General features: G+C 46.7%; 1 protein-coding gene across 1 annotated transcript in view; it reads left to right on the top strand.

Moving 5' to 3' along the window:
- Positions 1-622: 622 nt before the first annotated feature.
- Positions 623-17533, top strand: part of LOC137536819 (zinc finger protein 208-like) — a 75810-nt gene continuing 58899 nt past the window's right edge. Inside the window, 1 exon segment of the mRNA XM_068259015.1 lies at positions 623-715. The gene's annotated coding sequence lies outside the window, so the exon portion shown is untranslated.

Here is a 17533-nt window from a genome sequence, read left to right as displayed (position 1 = left end):
CGCTCACTGCCACGGGACACCTAGACATAATGCGCCAATGACCTTACAGTGTTTATGAGATGACTGTATCTCTGGAAAATAACTAATAAATAGGACTGCAAGAAGAGATATTATTATTAGTGTTTTTATGATAGAATGGAATGTATCCATAGTTGTTGTGCAGTGACAGATGATGATGATGATGATGATGATGATGGATGGTGGTGGTGGTGGTGGTGGTGGTGGTGGTGGTGGTGGTGGTGGCAGGGACGGATCTAGGGGGGGGCGAGCGGGTATCTTGCCCCAGGCGCAGTTTGTTGAATTCTTAAAAAGGCGGCAAAATGAATGCCAGTTTAGGCGCCAAAACCGGACCTTTAGGCGCCAAAACCTGACCTTGCCCCAGGCGCAACTTGGTCTTGATCCGTCCCTGGGTGGTGGTGGTAATACAATTATTAATAATAATAAAACATCGATGGATTAGTGTAGGTCAGAAGATCCCATAAACAAAGGCTGCAGTTCGGCTATTCACCACAAGATGGCGATCACACCTCTCCCAGGTGGAACGCACAAACAAGAAGTAATGAAACCAAAGAGAGAAAAAGTTAATGCAAAGAAAGGAAGCGATGTAACACAGCAGGGATTGGACAAGAGACGGTTGTTGGGCATGATTCATAAAGCCTTTTCACCTCATGTAAGTTAAATGTTCAAGATTCCAAACAGCAAAAATATAATTAAGGTAAGAACAGTAATATTGAAATGAGGCTAATCAGGAATAACTTACTTTGAGTGAATATTTTCCTTGTAAATGTGCTGAAAGGTTAATTTTATCACTTAGGTCAGCCTTTCTCAACCTTTTTACCTTGGAGGAACCCTGTAAATAACTTTTGGATCTCAAGGAACCCCTGCAAACAATTTTTTGGTCTCGAGGAACCCCTACATTTATTTTTCAGGAGGCATGGTCTTTAAGTAGGTTAGGCTGCTAATTTCACTATCTTCTATTACACTGCCACTCATTATACTGTCTCCTGACCCCCCAATTTAGTGCTTCTTGTTACAGTACCACCAATTATAGTGTGCTCTATTATACTTCCCCCACGATGGGGTAAAATGCCAAGGAACCCCTGCAGAGTCCTCAAGGAACCCTGGTTGAAAAAGCCTGACTTAGGTGATAAGTAATGTATGAGAAGTTTTGTGAATAGAGCCTGTTGGAAGAGGTAAGTAATTGTATGATTCTTGTAATTGATTATTTTTTGGGCAAAAGTCAGGGTGAACATACTTCTTTTTTTTTTAACTAACCTAAGACCGCCTTACGCCAACGGGCGTGACCGCGGCGGCAGCCCCAGGACCGCCTAACACCAATTGGCGTCAGGTCCTGGAGCTGGCTTGTGCAGGAGATCGCGCACAGGCTGCGCACCTGCACCTTCAGTCTCCTAGCAGAGATCGCCGCCCAGAGACTGTTAGACGGTGACACCGCCATTTATAAACATAGTACATAGTACAGCGCTGTACTGGGGACAGCCATGTGACACGGCTGTCCCCCTGTGGGACACAGGAGCAATCGGCAGGGATAGGCTGAAGCCTAGGGTGACCATATTTTGATTTCCAAAAAAGAGGACAATCACAACAGCATGTGGGCGTGGTCATGGGTGGGGCCAAATATACAACTTAGCAGTGTGCTTGGAGGTCGCAGGTTCACAGGAGTGTGGGAGTGCTGGCGTGTGCAGGCATGACGCTCTGAGCCGTACCTGTGAGACGTTTCGGAAGGTCGCCATGGCTGCCGCTTGGTGCCGCTCGCTTAGTGCTCTGCCTTGGTGTTCCGCTCTGCTTGCCGCCCGCTTGTTGCTCGCTCAGTGCTCTGCCTTGTCCTGTCTACCTGTGGTTATGTTGCCACTTGCTGTTACTTGTTGCCCTGCTTTACTTTACTCCTGCCTGTGTGTGCCATCTGTGTCACGTCTGGTGCATGATCTGCGTGCCAGGGATGCTGTGGGCCCTCAGTTCTGAGTCATGAGCTACTGATCATGAGCTGGATCGTGAGCTGGATTGCGAGCCGTTCAATGAATCAGCTGTCCTGTGCCATCCTCAGGGCCGGATTTACAGTTCAGAAGCCTATAGGCATATAAGCTCTGGCGCCCTAAACTCTGCCCATTAACACACACCACACACCCCTTTTCTACATGGTCAGTGTTCTCCCGACAAATTTTTTTCCAGCCGGGTGGCATGGAAAAGTAGCCGGGTGGTGCGAGTTGAAAATGCTGGGCAACTGTGCTTACAGCCTAGGAGGAGGTGAAGAGGTGAGCCGATGACAGCCGGGTGGTCACCAAATCTAGCCGGGTGGAACACCCGGCTAAAAGCCTGGGGAGAACACTGGTGGTGGTGTAGTGGATAGCACTCTCGCCTTCCAGTGCTGGGTCCTTGGTTCCAATCACAGCCAGGGCACTATTTGCATGTAGGTTGTACGTTCTCCCCGTGTCTGTGTGGGTTTCCTTCAGGCACTCCGGTTTCCTCCACATCCCAAAAACATACAGATAAGTTAATTGGCTTCCCCCAAAATTGCCCTAGACTACGATATTTACATTACACGATACATACATAGACATATGACTATGGTGGGGATTAGATTGTGAGCTCCACTGAGAGACAGCTAAATGACAAGACAATATACTGTGTACAGTGCTGTGTTTAGAAGATGTTGTTGCTTTATAAATACTAAATATTAACTATTTACCGACATCCTAACATAATAAAACGTCATGCTTACCGCTATTAACGGCAACATGACGTTTTAATATGTCGCGCATTCCTGCCGCTGCTACCGCCGTGTGCGCGCCGCTACCGCCGCTGTTTCCGTCGGGATCCCGTGCTGGGTGATTAGGGAAAAAGACCGAACGGTCCTCTACCCATTCGCAGTGCCTGGAGTGAATGGACGTGACCGCGAACAGCGGCTACGTCCATTCACAAAAACAGGAAATGTAACAAATAAAGTGTAATTAAATAAAGTGTAAAAAAAAAATAAAAATTAACACTTCCTATAACGAGTGTTTACTAGAGCCATCTTGTGGCCAAAAAGTATATTACACCCACAAAATACACACATTTTCAAGTACATACAAATCATTAATAAAATTACACTTCCAACCCTCCCCCCCCAAAAAAAAGAAAAACACTTGTAAAAAAGAATCAGCTTAAAAAAATAAATAAATAGTTGCCTTAGGGACTCCGCTTTTTTAATCTATATTTTATGTGGAAAAATTTTTTTTAATTTATTACATAGGGGCTTGTAATTATGGCCAGAACAAAAAAAAAAAAAAACAGAACAGAAAAATAACACTTATATTTCAAAATAATATACTGTCGCCATACATTGTGATAGGGACATCATTTAAACGGATTAATAATCGGGACAACTCAGCTTTTTTTCATCTATATTTTATGTGGAAAAATTTATTTTAATTTATTACATAGGGGCTTGTAATTATGGCCAGAACAAAAAAAAAAAAAACAGAACAGAAAAATAACCCTTATATTTCAAAATAATATACTGTCGCCATACATTGTGATAGGGACATCATTTAAACGGATTAATAATCGGGACAACTGCGCAAATAAAACGTGTTTGTTTTATCCACAGGAGAATGTTTAATTTTAAACCTAAAATGGCTGAAAACTGAGAAATAATGATTTTTTGCCTTTTTTCTGTTTTTCTCATTAAAACGCATTTAGAATAAATAAATTCTTAGCAAAATGTACTATCCACAGAAAGCCTAATTGGTGGTGAGGTATAGATCATTAATAAAGTTATTAGGGAATAAAAGGGAGGAGCACTGACAACTGAAAATTGCTCTGGTCCGTTAGGATAAAAACCCTTGGGGGTGAACTAGTTAATATGCCAAATAAACTGCAGGAGATAGTAAGAAAAGTGCAAACCTAAGTGAGTGACCACCTTTTAAAAACACAAGAGAAAAACCCTGATGTTGCAAATTAAGTGTAGCATGGTAAGAAAACAGAGCTCCAAGGGTTAAGGCAGCAGCATGAAAGGAGGGAGAGAGGGGGTAGGGGGACTGCTGGGCAAAAGGTGATGTCCAAGGAGCAGTGTCTGTGCAGAGAAAAGAGTAAAGGCAGAGCGCAATGAGAGACAGCTCACCAGGGACCAATTGGCTGGATGTCACACTGCACTGTCCTAAGTAGCTTTGGGGAAGGTGAAGTGTCCCTGCACACTGGAGCAGACTGGCTGGCTGGAGGGAAGAAGGAAAGGGACAGAGCGTGTTTCACAGCGTGGCCACAGGAAGCAGGAAGAGAGCCTTGTTTCTAAGGCAACACAGACGCTCCTGCTATAAACAAGAGAAGGAGGGGGCGCATGGAGCTACTCATAGAACAGCTGGTGGAGCGACTCACTCCAAAGAGCCGGCTCCTGTTCAGCTCCCAAACGGCTCTCTTCACTACCTACCCACTACCTACCCGGACATTTCAAAAACCCGCCCTGACGCCCCGGACAGGTCAGAAAAAGTGGACCTGTCCGGGCAAAAGAGGACGCCTGGTCAGCCTACTTAAGCCTATCACAGCCGATCGCTGTGATAGCCTGGTCGGGGGAGGGAGGGTGTATGTTAAAAATAAAAAAAATATATGTTTAAATAAAAAATAAACACAATAAATATTTATAAAAAAAAATAAACATCTGGGGGGCGATCAGACCCCACCAACAGGTAGCTCTGTTGGTGGGGAGAAAAGGGGGGGGGGATTAATTTGTGTGCTGTGTTGTGTGGCCCTGCAGCGATCCCTTAACCACTTAACGACCGCCCCCAGCCGATGGGCGGCGGCAAAGACCGGTCCCAAACGACCGCAATACGCCCATCGGCGGGGGCGGCTGCGGGAGTGGCTATGCGGCAATCGCGTCATTCGTGACGCGATCAGCCGCCGGGGACTGGCTCCGCCCCCCGTTCGCCGTAACCCGCCGGCCGTTCGGAAGCGCCGGCGGGTTACTGGCATCCGGATCGCCGCTGCAACAGTGTATAATAGGCTTTGTAATGTATACAAAGCCTATTATACTGGCTGCCTCCTGCCCTGGTGGTCCCAGTGTCCGAGGGACCACCAGGGCAGGCTGCAGCCACCCTAGTCTGCACCCAAGCACACTGATTTCCCCCCCCCTGCCCCCTGATCGCCCACAGCACCCCTCAGACCCCCCCCTGCCCACCCCCCAGACCACTGTTTGCACCCAGTCACCCCCCTAATCACCCATCAATCACTCCCTGTCACTATCTGTCAACGCTATTTTTTTTTTAAGTCCCTAATCTGCCCCCTACTCCCTCCTGATCACCCCCCCACCCCTCAGATTCTCCCCAGACCCCCCCCCAGACCCCCCCCCCCGTGTACTGTATGCATCTATCCCCCCTGATCACCTGTCAATCACCTGTCAATCACCTGTCAATCACCTGTCAATCACCCGTCAATCACCCCCTGTCACTGCCACCCATCAATCAGCCCCTGATCTGCCCCTTGCGGGCAATCTGATCACCCCCCCACACCAATAGATCGCCCGCAGATCCGACATCAGATCACCTCCCAAATCCATTGTTTACATCTATTCTCTCCTCTAAACACCCACTAATTACCCATCAATAACCCCCATCACCACCTGTCACTGTTACCCATCAGATTAGACCCTAATCTGCCCCTTGCGGGCACCCAATCACCTGCCCACACGCTCAGATTGCCCTCAGACCCCCCCCCCTTATCAATTCGCCCGTGCAATATTTACATCTGTTCTCCCCTGTAATAACCCACTGATTACCTGTCAATCACCCATCAATCACCCCCTGTCACTGCCACCCATCAATCACCCCCTGTCACTGCCACCCATCAATCAGCCCCTAACCTGCCCCTTGCGGGCAATCTGATCACCCACCCACACCAATAGATCGCCCGCAGATCCGACATCAGATCACCTCCCAAATCCATTGTTTACATCTATTCTCTCCTCTAAACACCCACTAATTACCCATCAATCACCCCCTATCACCACCTGTCACTGTTACCCATCAGATTAGACCCTAATCTGCCCCTTGCGGGCACCCAATCACCTGCCCACACGCTCAGATTGCCCTCAGACCCCCCCCCCCTTATCAATTCGCCCGTGCAATATTTACATCTGTTCTCCCCTGTAATAACCCACTGATTACCTGTCAATCACCCATCAATCACCCCCTGTCACTGCCACCCATCAATCACCCCCTGTCACTGCCACCCATCAATCAGCCCCTAACCTGCCCCTTGCGGGCAATCTGATCACCCACCCACACCAATAGATCGCCCGCAGATCCGACATCAGATCACCTCCCAAATCCATTGTTTACATCTATTCTCTCCTCTAAACACCCACTAATTACCCATCAATCACCCCCTATCACCACCTGTCACTGTTACCCATCAGATTAGACCCTAATCTGCCCCTTGCGGGCACCCAATCACCTGCCCACACGCTCAGATTGCCCTCAGACCCCCCCCCCCTTATCAATTCGCCCGTGCAATATTTACATCTGTTCTCCCCTGTAATAACCCACTGATTACCTGTCAATCACCCATCAATCACCCCCTGTCACTGCCACCCATCAATCACCCCCTGTCACTGCCACCCATCAATCAGCCCCTAACCTGCCCCTTGCGGGCAATCTGATCACCCACCCACACCAATAGATCGCCCGCAGATCCGACATCAGATCACCTCCCAAATCCATTGTTTACATCTATTCTCTCCTCTAAACACCCACTAATTACCCATCAATCACCCCCATCACCACCTGTCACTGTTACCCATCAGATTAGACCCTAATCTGCCCCTTGCGGGCACCCAATCACCCGCCCACACCTCAGAACGCCCTCAGACCCCAGCCCTGATCACCTCGCCAGTGCATTGCTTGCATCTATTTCCCCCCTCTAATCACACCTTGAGACACCCATCAATCACCTCCTGTCACCCCCTAGCACACCTACCCATCAGATCAGGCCCTAATTTGCCCCGTGTGGGCTCCTGATCACTCGGCCAAACCCTCAGATCCCCCTCAGACCCCCTTCCGATCACCTCCCCAGTGCATTGATTGCATCTATTTTCCCCTCTAACCGCCCCCTGAGACACCCATCAATCACCTCCTGTCACCCCCCTAGCACTCCTATCCATCAGATCAGGCCCAATACATCCTGTCATCTAAGAGGCCACCCTGCTTATGACCGATTCCACAAAATTTGCCCCCTCATAGACCACCTGTCATCAAAATTTGCAGATGCTTATACCCCTGAACAGTCATTTTGAGAAATTTGGTTTCCAGACTACTCACAGTTTTGGGCCCGTAAAATGCCAGGGCAGTATAGGAACCCCACAAGTGACCCCATTTTAGAAAGAAGACACCCCAAGGTATTCTGTTAGGTGTATGATGAGTTCATAGAATATTTTATTTTTTGTCAAAAGTTAGCGGAAATTGGATTGTTATTGTTTTTTTCACAAAGTGTCATTTTTCACTAACTTGTGAGAAAAAATAAAATCTTCTATGAACTCACCATACCCCTAACGGAATACCTTGGGGTGTCTTCTTTCTAAAATGGGGTCACTAGTGGGGTTCCTATACTGCCCTGGCATTTTAGGGGCCCTAAACCGTGAGGAGTAGTCTAGAAAACAAATGCCTCAAAATGACCTGTGAATAGGACGTTGGGCCCCTTAGCGCACCTAGGCTGCAAAAAAGTGTCACACATGTGGTATCGCCATACTCAGGAGAAGTAGTATAATGTGTTTTGTGGTGTATTTTTACACATACCCATGCTGGGTGGGAGAAATCTCTCTGTAAATGGACAATTGTGTGTAAAACAAATAAAAAAATGTGTCATTTACAGAGATATTTCTCCCACCCAGCATGGTTATATGTAAAAATACACCACAAAACACATTATACTACTTCTTCTGAGTACGGCGATACCACATGTGTGACACTTTTTTGCAGCCTAACTGTGCTAAGGGGCCCAAAGTCCAATGAGTACCTTTAGGATTTCACAGGTCATTTTGAGACATTTGGGTTCAAGACTACTCCTCACGGTTTAGGGCCCCTAAAATGCCAGGGCAGTATAGGAACCCCACAAGTGACCCCATTTTAGAAAGAAGACACCCCAAGGTATTCTTTTAGGTGTATGATGAGTTCATAGAAGATTTTATTTTTTGTCACAAGTTAGCGGAAATTGATATGTATTGTTTTTTTTTTCACAAAGTGTCATTTTCCGCTAACTTGTGACAAAAAAAAAATCTTCTATGAACTCACCATACTCCTAACAGAATACCTTGGGGTGTCTTCTTTCTAAAATGGGGTCACTTGTGGGGTTCCTATACTGCCCTGGCATTTTAGGGGCCCTAAACCGTGAGGAGTAGTCTAGAATCCAAATGCCTCAAAATGACCTGTGAATAGGACGTTAGGCCCCTTAGCGCACCTAGGTTGCAAAAAAGTGTCACACATGTGGTATCGCCGTACTCAGAAGAAGTAGTATAATGTGTTTTGGGGTGTATTTTTATACATACCCATGCTGGGTGGGAGAAATCTCTCTGTAAATGGACAATTGTGTGTAAAAAAAATCAAATAATTGTCATTTACAGAGATATTTCTCCCACCCAGCATGGGTATGTGTAAAAATACACCCCAAAACACATTATACTACTTCTCCTGAGTACGGCGGTACCACATGTGTGGCACTTTTTTGCACCCTAAGTGCGCTAAGGGGCCCAAAGTCCAATGAGTACCTTTAGGATTTCACAGGTCATTTTGCCACATTTGGTTTCAAGACTACTCCTCACGGTTTAGGGCCCCTAAAATGCCAGGGCAGTATAGGAACCCCACAAATGACTCCATTTTAGAAAGAAGACACCCCAAGGTATTCCGTTAGGAGAATGGCGAGTTCATAGAAGATTTTATTTTTTGTCACAAGTTAGCGGAAAATGACACTTTGTGAAAAAAAACAATTAAAATCAATTTCCGCTAACTTGTGACAAAAAAAAAAAATCTTCTATGAACTCACCATACATCTAACGGAATACCTTGGGGTGTCTTCTTTCTAAAATGGGGTAATTTGTGGGGTTCCTATACTGTCCTGGCATTTTAGGGGCCCTAAACCGTGAGGAGTAGTCTTGAAACGAAATTTCTCAAAATGACCTGTGAAATCCTAAAGGTACTCATTGGACTTTGGGCCCCTTAGCGCAGTTAGGGTGCAAAAAAGTGCCACACATGTGGTATCGCCGTACTCAGGAGAAGTAGTATAATGTGTTTTGGGGTGTATTTTTCCACATACCCATGCTGAGTGGGAGAAATATCTCTATAAATAGACAATTGTGTGTAAAAAAAATAAAAAAATTGTCATTTACGGAGATATTTCTCCCACCCAGCATGTGTATGTGTAAAAATACACCCCAAAACACATTATACTACTTTTCCTGAGTACGGCAATACCACATGTGTGGCACTTTTTTGCGGCCTAACTGCGCTAAGGGGCCCAAAGTCCAATGAGCATCTTTAGGCTTTACAGGGGTGCTTACAATTAGGCACCCCCCAAATGCCAGGACAGTAAACACACCCCACAAATGACCCCATTCTGGAAAGTAGACACTTCAAGGTATTCAGAGAGGAGCATAGTGAGTCCGTGGCAGATTTCATTTTTTTTTGTCGCAAGTTAGAAGAAATGGAAACTTTTTTTTTTTTTTTTTTTTTGTCACAAACTGTCATTTTCCGCTAACTTGTGACAAAAAATAAAATCTTCTATGAACTCACCATGCCTCTCACTGAATACTTTGGGATGTCTTCTTTCCAAAATGGGGTCATTTGGGGGGTATTTGTACTATCCTGGAATTTTAGCCCCTCATGAAACATGACAGGTGCGCAGAAAAGTCAGAGATGCTTGAAAATGGGAAAATTCACTTTTGGCACCATAGTTTGTAAACGCTATAACTTTTACCCAATCCAATAAATATACACTGAATGTTTTTTTTTTTATCAAAGACATGTAGCAGAATAACTTTCGCGCTCAAATGTATAGGAAATTTTACTTTATTTGAAAAATGTCAGCACAGAAAGTTAAAAAAGTCATTTTTTTGACAAAATTCATGTCTTTTTTGATGAATATAATAAAAAGTAAAACTCGCAGCAGCAATCAAATAGCATCAAAAGAAAGCTGTATTAGTGACAAGAAAAGGAGGTAAAATTCATTTAGGTGGTAGGTTGTATGACCGAGCAATAAACCGTGAAAGCTGCAGTGGTCTGAATGGAGAAAAAGGCTCTGGTCCTTAAGGGGCGAAAAGACTGTGGTCCCGAAGTGGTTAAAGCTGCAGTGGCACTTTTAATAAAAAATGGTCTGGTCTTTAGGGGGGTTTATCACTGTGGTACTGAAGTGGTTAAAAAAAGGAGGTCATAGTACTCCTGCCACAATCCTGATCATCCCATTTGAAGTAATTGCCATACAAGAGACATTTATATAACTGTTGTAACTTGTTGCCAATTTTCTAGTTGTCACTTTACATATGCTATAGAGCAACCTTTCTCAACCTTTTTACCCTGGAGGAACCATGAAAACACTTTTTGGATCCCAAGGAACTCCTGCAAGTAATTTTTGGATCTCAAGGAATTTATTTTGTAGGTGGCATGGTCTTTAAAATTTGGTGTGGCTGTTTATGCCACTACCCACTATTACAGTGCCCTTCATTATAATGTCTCCTTATTCTAGAGCTTGTTTTATCGTGCTCATTATTTTTCTGACCCCCCCCCCCCCCCAATGTTGTGTTTCTTCTTACAGTACCTACTATTATAGTGTTCTCTCTATCATACTACCCTCAACACCCACGTTGGGGAAAATGCCAAGGAAGCCCTGCAGAGTACTCAGGGAACCCTGGTTGAGAAATAGAGTATTGTTGTCCTCTCCCAATCCTAGTAATAGTCAGTTCAGTCACATCAAATAGAAAAGAAAACCTGTACAGCCATGCCCCCATTGCCAGTAAACTCCAGAATGTCATGCCCCATCCACATAATGCAATTTGTTTCCCAGTATAGCAAAATTCGTAACGGTAAACGGGCAAGGGTCAGAGGCTGGCGGAGTTAATCCGGGTTGAGGCAGGCAGCAGACAAGGGGATTTCCGATAACCAAGCTGAGGTCAGTAACTGGCTTCAGGATTGAGAATAGTCAAATAAAAGCCAAGTCAAAAGTGAGGTAATCAGTACTAAGCTTAACTACTTCCCGACCGCCGTATAGACAAATGGCGGCCGGGAAGTGCACCCCGCAAGGACCGCCGTATTGACAAATGGCGGCGGTCCTTGTAGGGGCATGGGCGGAGCGATCGCGTCATCAGTGACGCGATCCTCCGCCGGGAGTTGGAAGCCTGGCATTTTGTCTCCGCTCGCCGGCCACTTAGCAGAGCCGGCGAGCGGAGGAATCCGTATTTCCAGCCAATCAGACAGTATAAGGCACTTTGTTAGGTAAACAAAGTGCCTTATACGTGCTTCCTTCTCGCCTCGTGGTCTCATTGTTGCTGAGACCACTAGCGAGGAGGAAGCACTTAGTAAGTACACATTGCACAGCGGTTTTTTGCCTAACAGCCCCCCTGATCACCCACCCCAGGCCTCATACCCCCCCTGATCACCCCAGCAGACCCCTGCCAGCACCCTTGCACCCCTGCAAAACCCCCACCCCCCCCACCTGCCACTAACTAGCGACGCTGCCCCTTAGTTTAGGTCCCTAACTGCCTCCTAGTCACCCCTGATCCCCCCCCTTACCTTTAGATCACCCCCAGACCCCATCCCAGACTACCCCCCTGTATACTGTATACATCTGTATACAGCTACCTTACCCCCTGATCCCCCTCTGATCTCCCTCTGATCACCTGTCTATCACCTGTCCATCACCCCTCAGCACCCCCACCCATCAGAGCAGACCCTAACTGCCCCGCGGGGGTAACCGATCACCTGCCCAGGCCCTCGATTGCCCTCATACCCCCCGCCTGATTACATCCCCTGCTCTTTGTTTACATCTGTCCTCCCCAGCGATCACTAACTGATCTTTGATCAGTAACCCCCTGTGTCTGCCTCTCATCAGATCAGGACTCAGTCTGCCCCGTGCGGGCTCCTGATCAACCCCCCACCCCCTCAAATCGCCCTCAGACCCCCCCCCTAATCACCGTCCAAGTGCATTGTATTTGACTGTGCTGCGCTTGTATTCGATTGTGCTGCGCTTGTATTTGATTGTGCTGCGATTGTATTTGATTGTCCCGTGATCTGCTTCGATTGTCCCGTGATTGTTTGATTGCCTGAGACCCCACTTCCCACCACACCCAACCCCACCCTCCCCCCCCCCCACCACACCCAACCCCACCCTCCCCCCCCACCACCTCCAACCACCACCTTCCGAGTGCATCAGATTTGCTTGTGCTGTGATTGGAGTCGATTGTGCTGTAATTGTATTTGATTGTCCCGTGATCGGCTTCGATTGCCCCGTGATTGTTTGATTGCCTGAGACCCCACTTCCCGCCACACCCAATCCCACCCTCCCCCCATCACCTTCCGAGTGCATCAGATTTGCTTGTGCTGTGATTGGAGTCGATTGTGCTGTAATTGTATTTGATTGTCCCGTGATCGGCTTCGATTGCCCCGTGATTGTTTGATTGCCTGAGACCCCACTTCCCGCCACACCCAATCCCACCCTCCCCCCATCACCTTCCGAGTGCATCAGATTTGATTGTGCTGTGATTGGAGTCGATTGTGCTGTAATTGTATTTGATTGTCCCGTGATTGTTTGATTGCCTCTGAGACCCCACTTCCCACCAACCCCAATACCTCTCAAATACTCCCTTTTTGCTAGGTAGGTGCTCTTTTTTTTCTGGGTAGTCTCGGAGGAAAACCCCATCAATTTAGCAATCCAAAATGGCAAGAAGGGGGCTTTCCGATGACGAGGTATACAGGTACATGGACCAGTCGGATGAGTTCTTTTGGGAAGAATCATCCGTCGAATCTTCCGGGTCCGAATTTGAACCTGTAGAAAGCAGTGGTTCCCTGACCGATAGTGATGACGAGGCTATGGTCCCGGCTAGAGCCAGGCGTACCAGACCCCAAGTCGTTAGACCGCAGGTGGCGCAGGATCCGCCTCAAGGGCAGCAGGGTGGTGCTAGCGCTGTTGATAGTTTTCTTGGTGAGGCAGGCACCAGCAGCGCAGCATCTCCTGGACTTAGTGCCAGTGCTTCCGTAGACCCTGACGAAGTGGTGAGCGTCAGCATGGAAGTTGAAACTGGTACGGTGGCAAGTGCAGTAGTACCCCCGTCGCAGCCACCAAGAAGAAGACGGGCCCGTAGTACCCATAGACTCCCAGAGGTGCTGGCACAACCAGATTGGCAATCCCCTGATTCCGCCGCACCCGTAGTGCCCCCTTTCACCGCCCAGTCTGGAGTCCAGGTGGCAACAGCTCATCTAGGAACGGCCCTAGAATTTTTGCAGCTGTTCATCACCCAGGTTCTCTTGGACTTAATTGTGGTTGAGACCAACCGTAAAGCCACACAATTCATCACCGAGAACCCGGATAGCATGTATGCCCAGCCTTTCGGGTGGAAACCAGTCCAAGTTTCCGACATTGAAATCTTTTTGGCCCTTATCCTTCACTTGGGACTAATGAAACAGAATGTATTGCGGTCGTATTGGTCTACGAACCCAGTACATCATGTTCCCTTGTACCCTGCTGCCATGTCCAGGACACGATTTGAGTCCATCCTGCGCTTCCTGCACTTCAACGACGACGAAACCTGTCATGAAAGGGGCCACCCTGCTTATGACCGGCTCCACAAAATTCGGCCCCTCATAGACCACCTGTCCTCAACATTTGCAGATGCTTATATCCCTGAACAGAACATCTGCGTAGACGAGTCCCTCTTACGCTTTACCGGGCGCCTTGGCATCAAACAGTACATCCCAAGCAAGCGCGCCCGGTATGGGGTGAAACTGTATAAGCTCTGTGAAAGGGCCACAGGCTATACATGTCGTTTTAGGGTCTATGAGGGAAAAGACTCAAAATTGGAGCCGGTCGGATGCCCTGACTACCTGGGGAGCAGTGGAAAGGTTGTGTGGGACTTGGTGTCACCTTTGTTCCAGAAGGGGTACCATCTTTTTGTGGACAATTATTACACAAGTGTGGCCCTCTTTCAGCACTTAAAGTTAGAAGGAATCCGATGCTGTGGCACTGCGCGGCCTAGTCGCCAGGGCTTCCCCCAACGGCTCGTTACCACCAGACTTTTACGGGGGCAGAGGGTCGCCTTGCGTACTGAAGACCTGCTCGCGGTGAAATGGAGGGACAAGAGGGACGTTTACTTTCTGTCCACCATTCACACAGACACGACAGTCCAAATTCAACGGGCAACTAAGGTCATTGAAAAGCCCCTTGTCGTCCACGAATATAATGTCAACATGGGAGGGGTGGACTTCAATGACCAGAGGTTAGCGCCCTATTTAATGACCCGGAAAACAAGACGCTGGTATAAGAAAGTGTCTTTTTATCTGATTCAATTGGCAGTTTACAACAGCTTTGTTCTCTACAGTAAGGCTGGGAGAACTGGATCTTTCCTCCAATTTCAGGAACAGATCATTCTGGACATCCTGTATCCAGGAGGTGCCAGGCCCCCCCCCCCCCCAGATGCAACTAGCCGACTGCATGGTAGGCATTACGCCTATCAGATTCCGTGTGCCCCAGGTCAACGCATCCGAAGAAAACGTTGTCGTGTCTGCAGCAGGACTGGAAGAAGGAATGACACCAGTTTTTATTGTCCCCGCTGTCCTGACCAGCCTGGCCTATGCGTAGGGCCGTGTTTTGAGAGGTACCACGAGCAGGTACACTATTAGAACCTAGGGAACTCCAGACACAGGAGTAGGCACACACTCAGTGGTCTTTTGCACATTGTCGCAGGGAGAGGAGAGGTAAGCTTGAAGACCAAACGGGTAAGCATAAAAGTGGGAAGAAGGATCGGTTTCCATGCTTGATATTGCTGATCTGTCCTGGGTTGGCGATACAAGACGGCATGTTTGAATTTCCCTTGAGTGTGGACACCCCCGGTTTATATGTGATTTGGGCCTATGATGATGCTTTAATGCCACACAGAGTCATCTCTATTGGCAGGCATATTGCTGTATCCTACAGGCATAATGCTGTATACTAAAGTTCTGAGGCCCAGTCACATAAGTTGGTGGCTCACCCTGAGTGCAGGGTGGCACGGGGTGTCTCTCTCCTGAGGTTATCACTGCCATTGATGTGGAGGAAGATCTGCCATTGATGTGGAGCAAGGTATGTTTGCCGTTCATTTTTCCTTTCAGCCCAGAGTGCGTTACTTGTATACCCAATATAAGGAGTATAGCAGAAACTCCTAATACTGGCCATACATGTAATGATTGCAGAGACCCTAAAATGCCAGGACAGACTCCACAAATGACCCCATTTTGGAAAGAGGACACCCTAAAGTATTATGTGAGGTGCACGGTGAGTTCATAAAAGATTTTAGTTTTTGTCACAAGTTAGCAGAATTTTTTTTTTATTTTTTTTTAACAAAGTGTCATTTTCCGTTTACTTGTGACAAAAAATAAAATTTTCAATGACCTCACCATTACCCTCATGGAATACCTTGTTGTGTATTCTTTCCAAAATGGGGTCATTTGTGGGGTTTGTTAACTGTCCTAGCAAGTGGGCGGGGTGCTAAATTGTGAGCACCCCTGTAAAGCCTAAAGGTACTCATTGGACTCTGGGCCCCTTAACGCAGTTAAGGTGCAAAAAAGTGCCACACATGTGGTATCGCCGTACTCGGGAGAAGTAGTATAATGTGTTTTGGGGTGTATTTTTACACATACCCATGCTGGGTGGGAGAAATACCGCTGTAAATGACAATCTTTTGATTTTTTTACACACAATTGTCCATTTACAGAGTTATTTCTCCCACCCAGCATGGGTATGTGTAAAAATACACCCCAAAACACATTGTACTACTTCTCCCGAGTACGGCGATACCACATGTGTGGCACTTTTTTGCACCCTAACTGCGCTAAAGGGCCCAAAGTCCAATGAGTACCTTTAGGATTTCACAGGTCATTTTGCGGAATTTGATTTCCAGACTACTCCTCACGGTTTAGGGCCCCTAAAATGCCAGGGCAGTATAGGAACCCCACAAATGACCCCATTTTAGAAAGAAGACACCCCAAGGTATTCCGTTAGGAGTATGGTGAGTTCATAGAAGATTTTTTTTTTTGTCAAAAGTTAGCGGAAAATTGTTTTTTATTGTTTTTTTCACAAAGTGTCATTTTCCACTAACTTGTGACAAAAAATAAAATCTTCTATGAACTCACCATACTCCTAACGGAATACCTTGGGGTGTCTTCTTTCTAAAATGGGGTCATTTGTGGGGTTCCTATACTGCCCTGGCATTTTAGGGGCCCTAAACCGTGAGGAGTAGTCTGGAAATCAAATTCCGCAAAATGACCTGTGAAATCCTAAAGGTACTCATTGGACTTTGGGCCCTTTAGCGCAGTTAGGGTGCACAAAAGTGCCACACATGTGGTATTGCCGTACTCGGGAGAAGTAGTACAATGTGTTTTGGGGTGTATTTTTACACATACCCATGCTGGGTGGGAGAAATAACTCTGTAAATGGACAATTGTGTGTAAAAAAATCAAAAGATTGTCATTTACAGAGGTATTTCTCCCACCCAGCATGGGTATGTGTAAAAATACACCCCAAAACACATTGTACTACTTCTCCCGAGTACGGCAATACCACATGTGTGGCACTTTTTTGCACCCTAACTGCGCTAAAGGGCCCAAAGTCCAATGAGTACCTTTAGGATTTCACAGGTCATTTTGCGGAATTTGATTTCCAGACTACTCCTCACGGTTTAGGGCCCCTAAAATGCCAGGGCAGTATAAGAACCCCACAAATGACCCCATTTTAGAAAGAAGACACCCCAAGGTATTCCGTTAGCAGTATGGTGAGTTCATAGAAGATTTTAATTTTTGTCACAAGTTAGTGGAAATTGATCTTAAGTGATTTTTTTCACAAAATGTAATTTTCCGCTAACTTGTGACAAAAAAAAAAAATCTTCTATGAACTTACCATACTCCTAACGGAATACCTTGGGGTGTCTTCTTTCTAAAATGGGGTCATTTGTGGGGTTCCTATACTGCCCTGGCATTTTAGGGGCCCTAAACCGTGAGGAGTAGTCTGGAAATCAAATTCCGCAAAATGACCTGTGAAATCCTAAAGGTACTCATTGGACTTTGGGCCCTTTAGCGCAGTTAGGGTGCAAAAAAGTGCCACACATGTGGTATCGCCGTACCCGGGAGAAGTAGTACAATGTGTTTTGGGGTGTATTTTTACACATACCCATGCTGGGTGGGAGAAATACCTCTGTAAATGACAATCTTTTGATTTTTTTACACACAATTGTCCATTTACAGAGTTATTTCTCCCACCCAGCATGGGTATGTGTAAAAATACACCCCAAAACACATTGTACCACTTCTCCCGAGTACGG

The sequence above is a fragment of the Hyperolius riggenbachi genome, chromosome 10 (genome assembly GCF_040937935.1).
Source record: "Hyperolius riggenbachi isolate aHypRig1 chromosome 10, aHypRig1.pri, whole genome shotgun sequence".
Classification (NCBI taxonomy): domain Eukaryota; kingdom Metazoa; phylum Chordata; class Amphibia; order Anura; family Hyperoliidae; genus Hyperolius; species Hyperolius riggenbachi.
This window is presented reverse-complemented; position numbering and strand designations above follow the sequence as displayed.